Consider the following 10,351-nt stretch of genomic DNA (forward strand, 5'->3'; position numbering starts at 1 on the left):
CTCTGACGCTACACTTCAGAGTTAGCCACTTTCAGAATAGTACCTCAGGGTTTAGAGTTGAAATTAGGGTGTGTTACGAGGTCTTGGTATGTTGAATTTTAACACGTTAGTGTTTTGATTGTAGGAGGAAGTGTGTAACACATAGACATAAACACATTCGTGTTTGGTGTTCTTTTACAACACATGTCAGAGAGCACGGGGAGAGATAATTAAAATAGTTATGAATGAAATAAGAATGTTAAGAGAAATATGATTATACATGTTACTTGCCATTTCATTGTGTAACATTTCATTAAAATAGTTTTCCTTCCAGATCTCTGGAAGGAACCAGATTTGAATAAAAGCTCCTGTTTAGATGCAGTACAGATGAAAAAATTGTGTGTCCTGGGAGCTGCTATTGTAAAAACAAATTTCCTTCTTTTAAATTTCTAGTTTCTAGCGAAAAATGTTTGTAAAAGATTGGCCTCGCGTTAGATTCTAGAGCTAAAAGTTTTCAACAAGGTCGTTTTAGACCTCAGTTTCAAACTAATTAACTCCGTCGGGAAGTATGTAAGGATCTTAAGTTTTACTAACGTTTATTTTATTTTAAATCTTTACTATCACTTCTTATTTTCTACTTCCGGCCAGAATTATAAGCGTTAATGTATTTATGCAAAGTTTGTCTGGCGAACGCCAAGTATTTAAGTTGTGGCTTTTTGCCAAGCGAGAGAGAGGAAGCAGTTAGTCGAAGCAGGCCGCTTTCCTTAGAAGTTTTACTCAGTTGCTGGTTGCCTTCCAGGCCAGAGGTTTAATCCTCTTGATAACTTTAAACGTATTGTAGTGTTCACAGTTCTCTGTACTACATACGGCTTCCTGTTAATATAAGGCCAATCTTCCACGTTTATTATTTCAAAGTTAAGAGTTTATTTTTATTTTTATATTTTTACGTTTAGACCACAAGTAGTGGGTCTTTGTATTCCGAAGTACGGAAGTTATTGTAAATAGAGAAAAATAAAGGGTTTTGTATACCCTTCTTGTGTATCCTGTCTACTTCCCACAGTTTTTGAACATAGCTTTAGTAAGCTACATAGCTTTAGAACATAGCTTAGTTTTTCCCACAGTTTAGAACATAGCTGTTCCGAGTCAGGTCCTTGCATGTTCCCGAAGAAAGTAAGACGGAACATTGAACCTGATAGTGGCGCCCAACGAAGAAGAATAACCATGGCCGAGTTTCAAGAAGAACCTGTGCTGCCTGCAGAAGCGGCTCAGAATCCAGAAATGCCAGCTGCCGCCCTGGAAGGATTTGGTTACATCGTCCAGACCATGCGGGCTTCGATGAAACCAGAAGCAACATTTAATGGAAACTCACCGGTAACCAGTTTTTTGGAAAAACTGGATGACCACTTCATGCTCTACCCCGTGCACGAATTTCAAAAAGTTACCTTAGCTACCAGCGCTTTGAGGGGCCAAGCGCTTAACTGGTTCAAATGTATAGGCAGAAGTCTCTTGGGTCAAGCAGGAAGTCCCACCTATACTTACGAGAATTTCAAGACTGCCCTAGTAAAAGCCTTCCCTGTTGTAAGGGATCCTGCGAAATTAGAAACGGAACTTTAGAGTATATATCAGAAAAGAATCGAAAATCTCTCAAGCTTTATTTTAAGAAAAATTCACGTCTTCAAACTCTTGTATGGAAACCGTCCGGATGCTGAGATAATTCAAGTGATTTTGCCGAGGTTACTGTCCCAAGGGCAAGACTTTATTGAATTAAGAAATCCGAATACACTGGAAAAGTTATTTGAGCTAGCAATCCAGTTTGAAAGTAGAAGAACGGCGGACATTGAAAGAAGACGCCAATATCAACAGCGAAACAAATTTGGTGCGCCAAGACTACAGCAAACTCAAGCACACGGCTAGGGAAGCAAAGCGAATTAGTGGGCAAGGAAACCCGAGCATTCAAAAAACAGCCGGCGAACGTCGACAGTTCAATAGCAATCCAGGAAAAAAGTCTCAAGGCCAGTGGAAAAAGAAGGAAAGCACGGAAATGAAAAATAATTTAAACTAAAACGGATTTCTGCTGACGGGAGGGTGCGGAAATCCGAAGGCCACGAAAACCCCTCTTCCTTCAAGTTAAATACAGTAATGGTAAAAAATTTGACTCTTCCGAAGATTGAAGTGTTGGTGAATAATATCCCAGCCACCGCACTCCTGGATACAGGCGCGCAGTGTTCCTGTGTGGTAGAAGATTTTTTTAGGAAGTATTTTCGGAAATACCGCATATATAATTCGGATAATACGTCAGTGTTAGCGGCGAAAGGAGAAAAATGTAAGTGTATAGGTAAATTACCGCTGTATGTCCGTATCAAGGACGAACAAGTAAAGGTGATGTTTTTCATAGTAAAGAATCTGCAAGCACATATTATTTTAGGAATAGATTTTCTTTCAGAGGCACAAGCAACGCTGGATTTTAACGAAGTGTACCTTAAGCTGACGATGAAACCAGTTCGTGCAGAAAAGGCTGAACCGCCGATGTTAAATCTTGACCACCTGCCTAATGACGAGCAAGGAAGAATCCGACAAGTGGTAAGTGAATTTGCTTCGTTATTTAGTGATATTCCAGGATTTACTCAGGTTACTAACCATAGTATTGACACCGAAGATTCAATGCCAGTTCGCCACAAAGCATACCGGTATGATAAGAATAAGGAAAAAATTATAGAATGGCATATCACCGATATGCTACGTTAAAAGATCATAACGTCCATCTCAAGTAGTTATGCTAGCCCAGTGGTTTTATGTAAGAAAAATAATGACTATCCATTGACACATCAAAAAAGGTGGCGATTCGCGATTGACTACCGTAAATTAAACTCCATAACTAAATATCCGGTATATCCGTTACCTATTATTGAAGAAATTCTAAGGAACATAACATAAACCAAATATATGACGACTTAACGACTGGTTATTTTTAAATAGGGGTGACGCCTGAGGACGTGCCTAAGACTGCTTTTATAACCAAGTCTGGCACTTATGCATTTTTGCGTATGCCGTTTGGCCTTTCAGGGGCGCCGGCAACATTTCAGCGATGTATGGACATTGTGTTAAGACCTGTTCTTGGAAAGTCCACATTTATCTATTTAGACGATATCATTATTACTAGTGATAATCTCGACCAACATGTACAGGATTTAAGACAGGTGTTTTCTTTATTAAATGAGGCCGGTCTAAAAGTTAATGTCGAAAAGTGCAAATTTGCAGCCCCTGAATTAAAATATTTAGGTTACAAGATATCTCAGAAAGGAATAGAGACAGACGAATCAAAAATAATCGCTGTACAAAAGTATCCGACGCCAAACACGGCGAAGAAGCTCTCTTCTTTTCTAGGACTTTGTTCATATTATAGGTCCTTTATAAAAAATTTTGCAGCCATTGCTGAACCATTGTTAAAATTAAAAAGGAAAAAGGCAAGATTCTCGTGGACGGCCGAAGCCAATAGTGCTTTCGAAAAATTAAAACAAGCATTAACGCAAGCCCCTGTGTTGAAATTTCCTGAAAAGGATGAGAATTTAGAAATTTCAGCGGATGCTTCGGATTATGCGGTAGGAGCGGTACTTTCGCAAAATCAGCAGCCCGTGGCATTTTTTAGCCGAACTTTAAATCAAACACAAAGAAACTATTCCGCGACCGAGAGAGAGGCACTTGCAGTTCTGTTAGCAGTGCAAAAGTTCCGAGTCTATTTTGGAAAGGCGCCAATAACAGTGTACTCTGATCATGCGGCGGTAACTAGATTGTACTCAGGGAAAAACTTATCCCCAAGGTTAATAAGATGGGCACTCAAGCTACAAGAATATAATCTGGTAATCAAGCATACCCCCGGAAAGGAAAATATCGTAGCAGATGCCCTATCCAGAATTAAAATAGATGAAGAAGGTAATACTGTAAAGGTGGCAATGCTCACAGCATGTACAATAAATTCCCGAGAAACTGTAATAACCGAACTGGGTAAGGATCCTGAGTTTGGAAGCATTTATGAGTATTTAAAGGATCCTGAAAATTTTAGCCACCAAGATATTGTGGCGATAAGAAATAGGGCGGCCCATTACGAACTAATAGATGGTCTATTATTCTATACAAAAACTACGAATTCCAACAACGAATTTCGACCTGTTATCCCAGCTAGTCTTAGATTAAATATCCTGCAAAAGCTCCATGACAGCCCTTTAGCTTCTCATGCTGGTATTCGAAAAACTATCCAACGCGTACGCGAGGCAGTCTATTTTCCTGAACTGCAAAAGTTAACAAGGGCGTATGTCCAGTCCTGCCCAACATGTCAAGCAGTTAATTATATTAATTTCCGCCCGGCCGGGTTTCTAAATAGTATTAAATCCGAATTTCCAAATGAAATAATTGGCATCGATTTATTGGGCCCTTTCCCAAAAAGTCAGTTAAATAAAAGTCGCTATCTCCTTGTTATGGTTGATCATTTTAGTAAGTGGACCGAAATTGTTCCCTTAAAACGAGCCTCCGCGAAATTAGTTACTGATTCTATTTTAAATAAATATATTTTAAAATACGGGGCGCCCCTAAAAGTTATATCGGATAATGGTCCTCAATTTGTAAGTAATGTATTTGAAGACATGTGCCAAAAACTGGGCATACGTCATTTAAAAATGGTCCCGTATCGGCCGCAATCAAATATAGCGGAACGGATCAATAGAAATATAGTGAAAATTATCCGTAGTTATGTTAAAAAGTTTCATAAAAGCTGGGATAACTATGTCAATGAATTTGCTTTCGCCCTTAGGACCGCAAAACATGATACAACGGGCAAAACTCCTGCTGAGTTATTTTTAGGCAGAAAGATTATAACGCCGTTAGATAAATTATTTTATGTGCAACAAAGAGCCCCAGAATTTAAAATGGGTGATATAGAAAAACTAATTAAAGAAGCAAAAAAGAATACTGAAGTAGCACAAAGAAAATAGAAGCTCTATTATGATTTGAAACGACGGGGAGTAACTTATAATGTAGGAGATGAAGTATTAAAAATTAAGCATTCACTTTCTTCAGCACCAGAAGATAAAACTGCCAAATTTTTTCCACGATTTGAAGGACCATATGTCATAGAAAAAATAACTCACGCTGTAGTAGTGTTAAAAGCTAGAAATGGTGAAACCTGCTCCGCAAACATTGATCAAATCAAACCCTACTATGATCGTAATAAAATGCAAATTTTCAAAGATCTTTTGCAGGATACGGCACGGCAGACACCGCAGGCACAAGCTCCAGAGGTGGAACAACGACAAGTACAAGGGCAAGCCATTAAGAGGCAAGAGCAAGTAAAAAGAAAGTTTCCCCGCGGGAGAATTGAAGGTAACAAGAAAAAGAAGCCGTTCCACCGTCCAGAAAAGAGAGCTCACGAACACCCCCAGAATGAAGAAGGGAGAAGGACGACGAATGCAAAGAGAGCGAGGAGAAATGACGGCAACTATATCCCGGCTCTAAAACGGAAGATCTACTCATCGGACAGGACTCTTCGCAGCAAATGTCGCCGAACTGCGGAAGGGCCACCAGCGGCGGAGGAAAAGTTACAAGGGAAATTTGAACGGCCAGCAACGAGGTCCAAGCAGGAACACGAAAGAAGTTTCCCGGTTCCGCCAAGACCAGCTGCCATCAAACGGCCAAGACCACAGGCAGAGGCGGAAAAGAAGGTATTCAAGGGTGACCGAACTGGAGAAAAAGAAAGCATCTAGAGGAAGGCACTGAAGGGCGAGCCCGTACAAGAAGGAGGATAAATCAAACAACAATCTGCACTATCTTTCAGGACTGGGCCCAGAAAAGAATGTCCGAATATCACAAAGATAAGTAAAATTTTATGTTACTTTGCAAACTTAAGTTAATCTTTCATTCTTACTGCAAGTGGCAGATTTCAAGAAGTTTTACCTCATGCGAGGTCTACCTTTATCGCCAAAAGGGCGAGAAATGAGTTGTTACAGATTTTGGTATTATGTTTTTCAATTACTCACGCGTAAAACTAAAGTTGATGTATAATAGCAATGTGTAAATACTTAAATATTGTACAAGTTATTGTATAAATATTATTTAAAACATTCTGGCAAGAAAGAAGTTTTAGTCTGAAAGACTTTTTGAAATGTATTATTTCAATGTAGAAAGAATTGGCACTTGCTTGGAAAAGAATAGAAGTTAACAATGTACTACTAATGTATGTTTTCAAATGTGTAAAATTAACGGCATGTTAATATGTTCTTATATACAATGTGAACTGTTATTTTAAATGTTAAGAAATACCGTGATATTGGTAAAAGTGAAAGTAATGTTAAAATTTTTTTTTTATTCGTGTGACTGTAAAAAGACTAAATCATGGTGAATATGTGTTAAAGGTTGAATGATGTAGTTAGGCTCTCTGACGCTACACTTCAGAGTTAGCCACTTTCAGAATAGTACCTCAGGGTTTAGAGTTGAAATTAGGGTGTGTTACGAGGTCTTGGTATGTTGAATTTTAACACGTTAGTGTTTTGATTGTAGGAGGAAGTGTGTAACACATAGACATAAACACATTCGTGTTTGGTGTTCTTTTACAACACATGTCAGAGAGCACGGGGAGAGATAATTAAAATAGTTATGAATGAAATAAGAATGTTAAGAGAAATATGATTATACATGTTACTTGCCATTTCATTGTGTAACATTTCATTAAAATAGTTTTCCTTCCAGATCTCTGGAAGGAACCAGATTTGAATAAAAGCTCCTGTTTAGATGCAGTACAGATGAAAAAATTGTGTGTCCTGGGAGCTGCTATTGTAAAAACAAATTTCCTTCTTTTAAATTTCTAGTTTCTAGCGAAAAATGTTTGTAAAAGATTGGCCTCGCGTTAGATTCTAGAGCTAAAAGTTTTCAACAAGGTCGTTTTAGACCTCAGTTTCAAACTAATTAACTCCGTCGGGAAGTATGTAAGGATCTTAAGTTTTACTAACGTTTATTTTATTTTAAATCTTTACTATCACTTCTTATTTTCTACTTGCGGCCAGAATTATAAGCGTTAATGTATTTATGCAAAGTTTGTCTGGCGAACGCCAAGTATTTAAGTTGTGGCTTTTTGCCAAGCGAGAGAGAGGAAGCAGTTAGTCGAAGCAGGCCGCTTTCCTTAGAAGTTTTACTCAGTTGCTGGTTGCCTTCCAGGCCAGAGGTTTAATCCTCTTGATAACTTTAAACGTATTGTAGTGTTCACAGTTCTCTGTACTACATACGGCTTCCTGTTAATATAAGGCCAATCTTCCACGTTTATTATTTCAAAGTTAAGAGTTTATTTTTATTTTTATATTTTTACGTTTAGACCACAAGTAGTGGGTCTTTGTATTCCGAAGTACGGAAGTTATTGTAAATAGAGAAAAATAAAGGGTTTTGTATAACCTTCTTGTGTATCCTGTCTACTTCCCACAGTTTTTGAACATAGCTTTAGAACATAGCTTAGTTTTTCCCACAGTTTAGAACATAGCTGTTCCGAGTCAGGTCCTTGCATGTTCCGGAAGAAAGTAAGACGGAACATTGAACCTGATAGTGGCGCCCAACGAAGAAGAATAACCATGGCCGAGTTTCAAGAAGAACCTGTGCTGCCTGCAGAAGCGGCTCAGAATCCAGAAATGCCAGCTGCCGCCCTGGAAGGATTTGGTTACATCGTCCAGACCATGCGGGCTTCGATGAAACCAGAAGCAACATTTAATGGAAACTCACCGGTAACCAGTTTTTTGGAAAAACTGGATGACCACTTCATGCTCTACCCCGTGCACGAATTTCAAAAAGTTACCTTAGCTACCAGCGCTTTGAGGGGCCAAGCGCTTAACTGGTTCAAATGTATAGGCAGAAGTCTCTTGGGTCAAGCAGGAAGTCCCACCTATACTTACGAGAATTTCAAGACTGCCCTAGTAAAAGCCTTCCCTGTTGTAAGGGATCCTGCGAAATTAGAAACGGAACTTTAGAGTATATATCAGAAAAGAATCGAAAATCTCTCAAGCTTTATTTTAAGAAAAATTCACGTCTTCAAACTCTTGTATGGAAACCGTCCGGATGCTGAGATAATTCAAGTGATTTTGCCGAGGTTACTGTCCCAAGTGCAAGACTTTATTGAATTAAGAAATCCGAATACACTGGAAAAGTTATTTGAGCTAGCAATCCAGTTTGAAAGTAGAAGAACGGCGGACATTGAAAGAAGACGCCAATATCAACAGCGAAACAAATTTGGTGCGCCAAGACTACAGCAAACTCAAGCACACGGCTAGGGAAGCAAAGCGAATTAGTGGGCAAGGAAACCCGAGCATTCAAAAAACAGCCGGCGAACGTCGACAGTTCAATAGCAATCCAGGAAAAAAGTCTCAAGGCCAGTGGAAAAAGAAGGAAAGCACGGAAATGAAAAATAATTTAAACTAAAACGGATTTCTGCTGACGGGAGGGTGCGGAAATCCGAAGGCCACGAAAACCCCTCTTCCTTCAAGTTAAATACAGTAATGGTAAAAAATTTGACTCTTCCGAAGATTGAAGTGTTGGTGAATAATATCCCAGCCACCGCACTCCTGGATACAGGCGCGCAGTGTTCCTGTGTGGTAGAAGATTTTTTTAGGAAGTATTTTCGGAAATACCGCATATATAATTCGGATAATACGTCAGTGTTAGCGGCGAAAGGAGAAAAAATGTAAGTGTATAGGTAAATTACCGCTGTATGTCCGTATCAAGGACGAACAAGTAAAGGTGATGTTTTTCATAGTAAAGAATCTGCAAGCACATATTATTTTAGGAATAGATTTTCTTTCAGAGGCACAAGCAACGCTGGATTTTAACGAAGTGTCCCTTAAGCTGACGATGAAACCAGTTCGTGCAGAAAAGGCTGAACCGCCGATGTTAAATCTTGACCACCTGCCTAATGACGAGCAAGGAAGAATCCGACAAGTGGTAAGTGAATTTGCTTCGTTATTTAGTGATATTCCAGGATTTACTCAGGTTACTAACCATAGTATTGACACCGAAGATTCAATGTCAGTTCGCCACAAAGCATACCGGTATGATAAGAATAAGGAAAAAATTATAGAATGGCATATCACCGATATGCTACGTAAAAAGATCATAACGTCCATCTCAAGTAGTTATGCTAGCCCAGTGGTTTTATGTAAGAAAAATAATGACTATCCATTGACACATCCAAAAAGGTGGCGATTCGCGATTGACTACCGTAAATTAAACTCCATAACTAAATATCCGGTATATCCGTTACCTATTATTGAAGAAATTCTAAGGAACATAACATCCACCAAATATATGACGACTTAACGACTGGTTATTTTCAAATAGGGGTGAGGCCTGAGGACGTGCCTAAGACTGCTTTTATAACCAAGTCTGGCACTTATGCATTTTTGCGTATGCCGTTTGGCCTTTCAGGTGCGCCGGCAACATTTCAGCGATGTATGGACATTGTGTTAAGACCTGTTCTTGGAAAGTCCACATTTATCTATTTAGACGATATCATTATTACTAGTGATAATCTCGACCAACATGTACAGGATTTAAGACAGGTGTTTTCTTTATTAAATGAGGCCGGTCTAAAAGTTAATGTCGAAAAGTGCAAATTTGCAGCCCCTGAATTAAAATATTTAGGTTACAAGATATCTCAGAAAGGAATAGAGACAGACGAATCAAAAATAATCGCTGTACAAAAGTATCCGACGCCAAACACGGCGAAGAAGCTCTCTTCTTTTCTAGGACTTTGTTCATATTATAGGTCCTTTATAAAAAATTTTGCAGCCATTGCTGAACCATTGTTAAAATTAAAAAGGAAAAAGGCAAGATTCTCGTGGACGGCCGAAGCCAATAGTGCTTTCGAAAAATTAAAACAAGCATTAACGCAAGCCCCTGTGTTGAAATTTCCTGAAAAGGATGAGAATTTAGAAATTTCAGCGGATGCTTCGGATTATGCGGTAGGAGGGGTACTTTCGCAAAATCAGCAGCACGTGGCATTTTTTAGCCGAACTTTAAATCAAACACAAAGAAACTATTCCGCGACCGAGAGAGAGGCACTTGCAGTTCTGTTAGCAGTGCAAAAGTTCCGAGTCTATTTTGGAAAGGCGCCAATAACAGTGTACTCTGATCATGCGGCGGTAACTAGATTGTACTCAGGCAAAAACTTATCCCCAAGGTTAATAAGATGGGCACTCAAGCTACAAGAATATAATCTGGTAATCAAGCATACCCCCGGAAAGGAAAATATCGTAGCAGATGCCCTATCCAGAATTAAAATAGATGAAGAAGGTAATACTGTAAAGGTGGCAATGCTCACAGCATGTACAATAAATTCCCGAGAAACTGT

Source organism: Stegodyphus dumicola, chromosome 3, assembly GCF_044657685.1.
Source record: "Stegodyphus dumicola isolate Sdum_Otavi_A_Nest chromosome 3, ASM4465768v1".
In the NCBI taxonomy this organism is placed as follows: Eukaryota; Metazoa; Arthropoda; class Arachnida; order Araneae; family Eresidae; genus Stegodyphus; species Stegodyphus dumicola.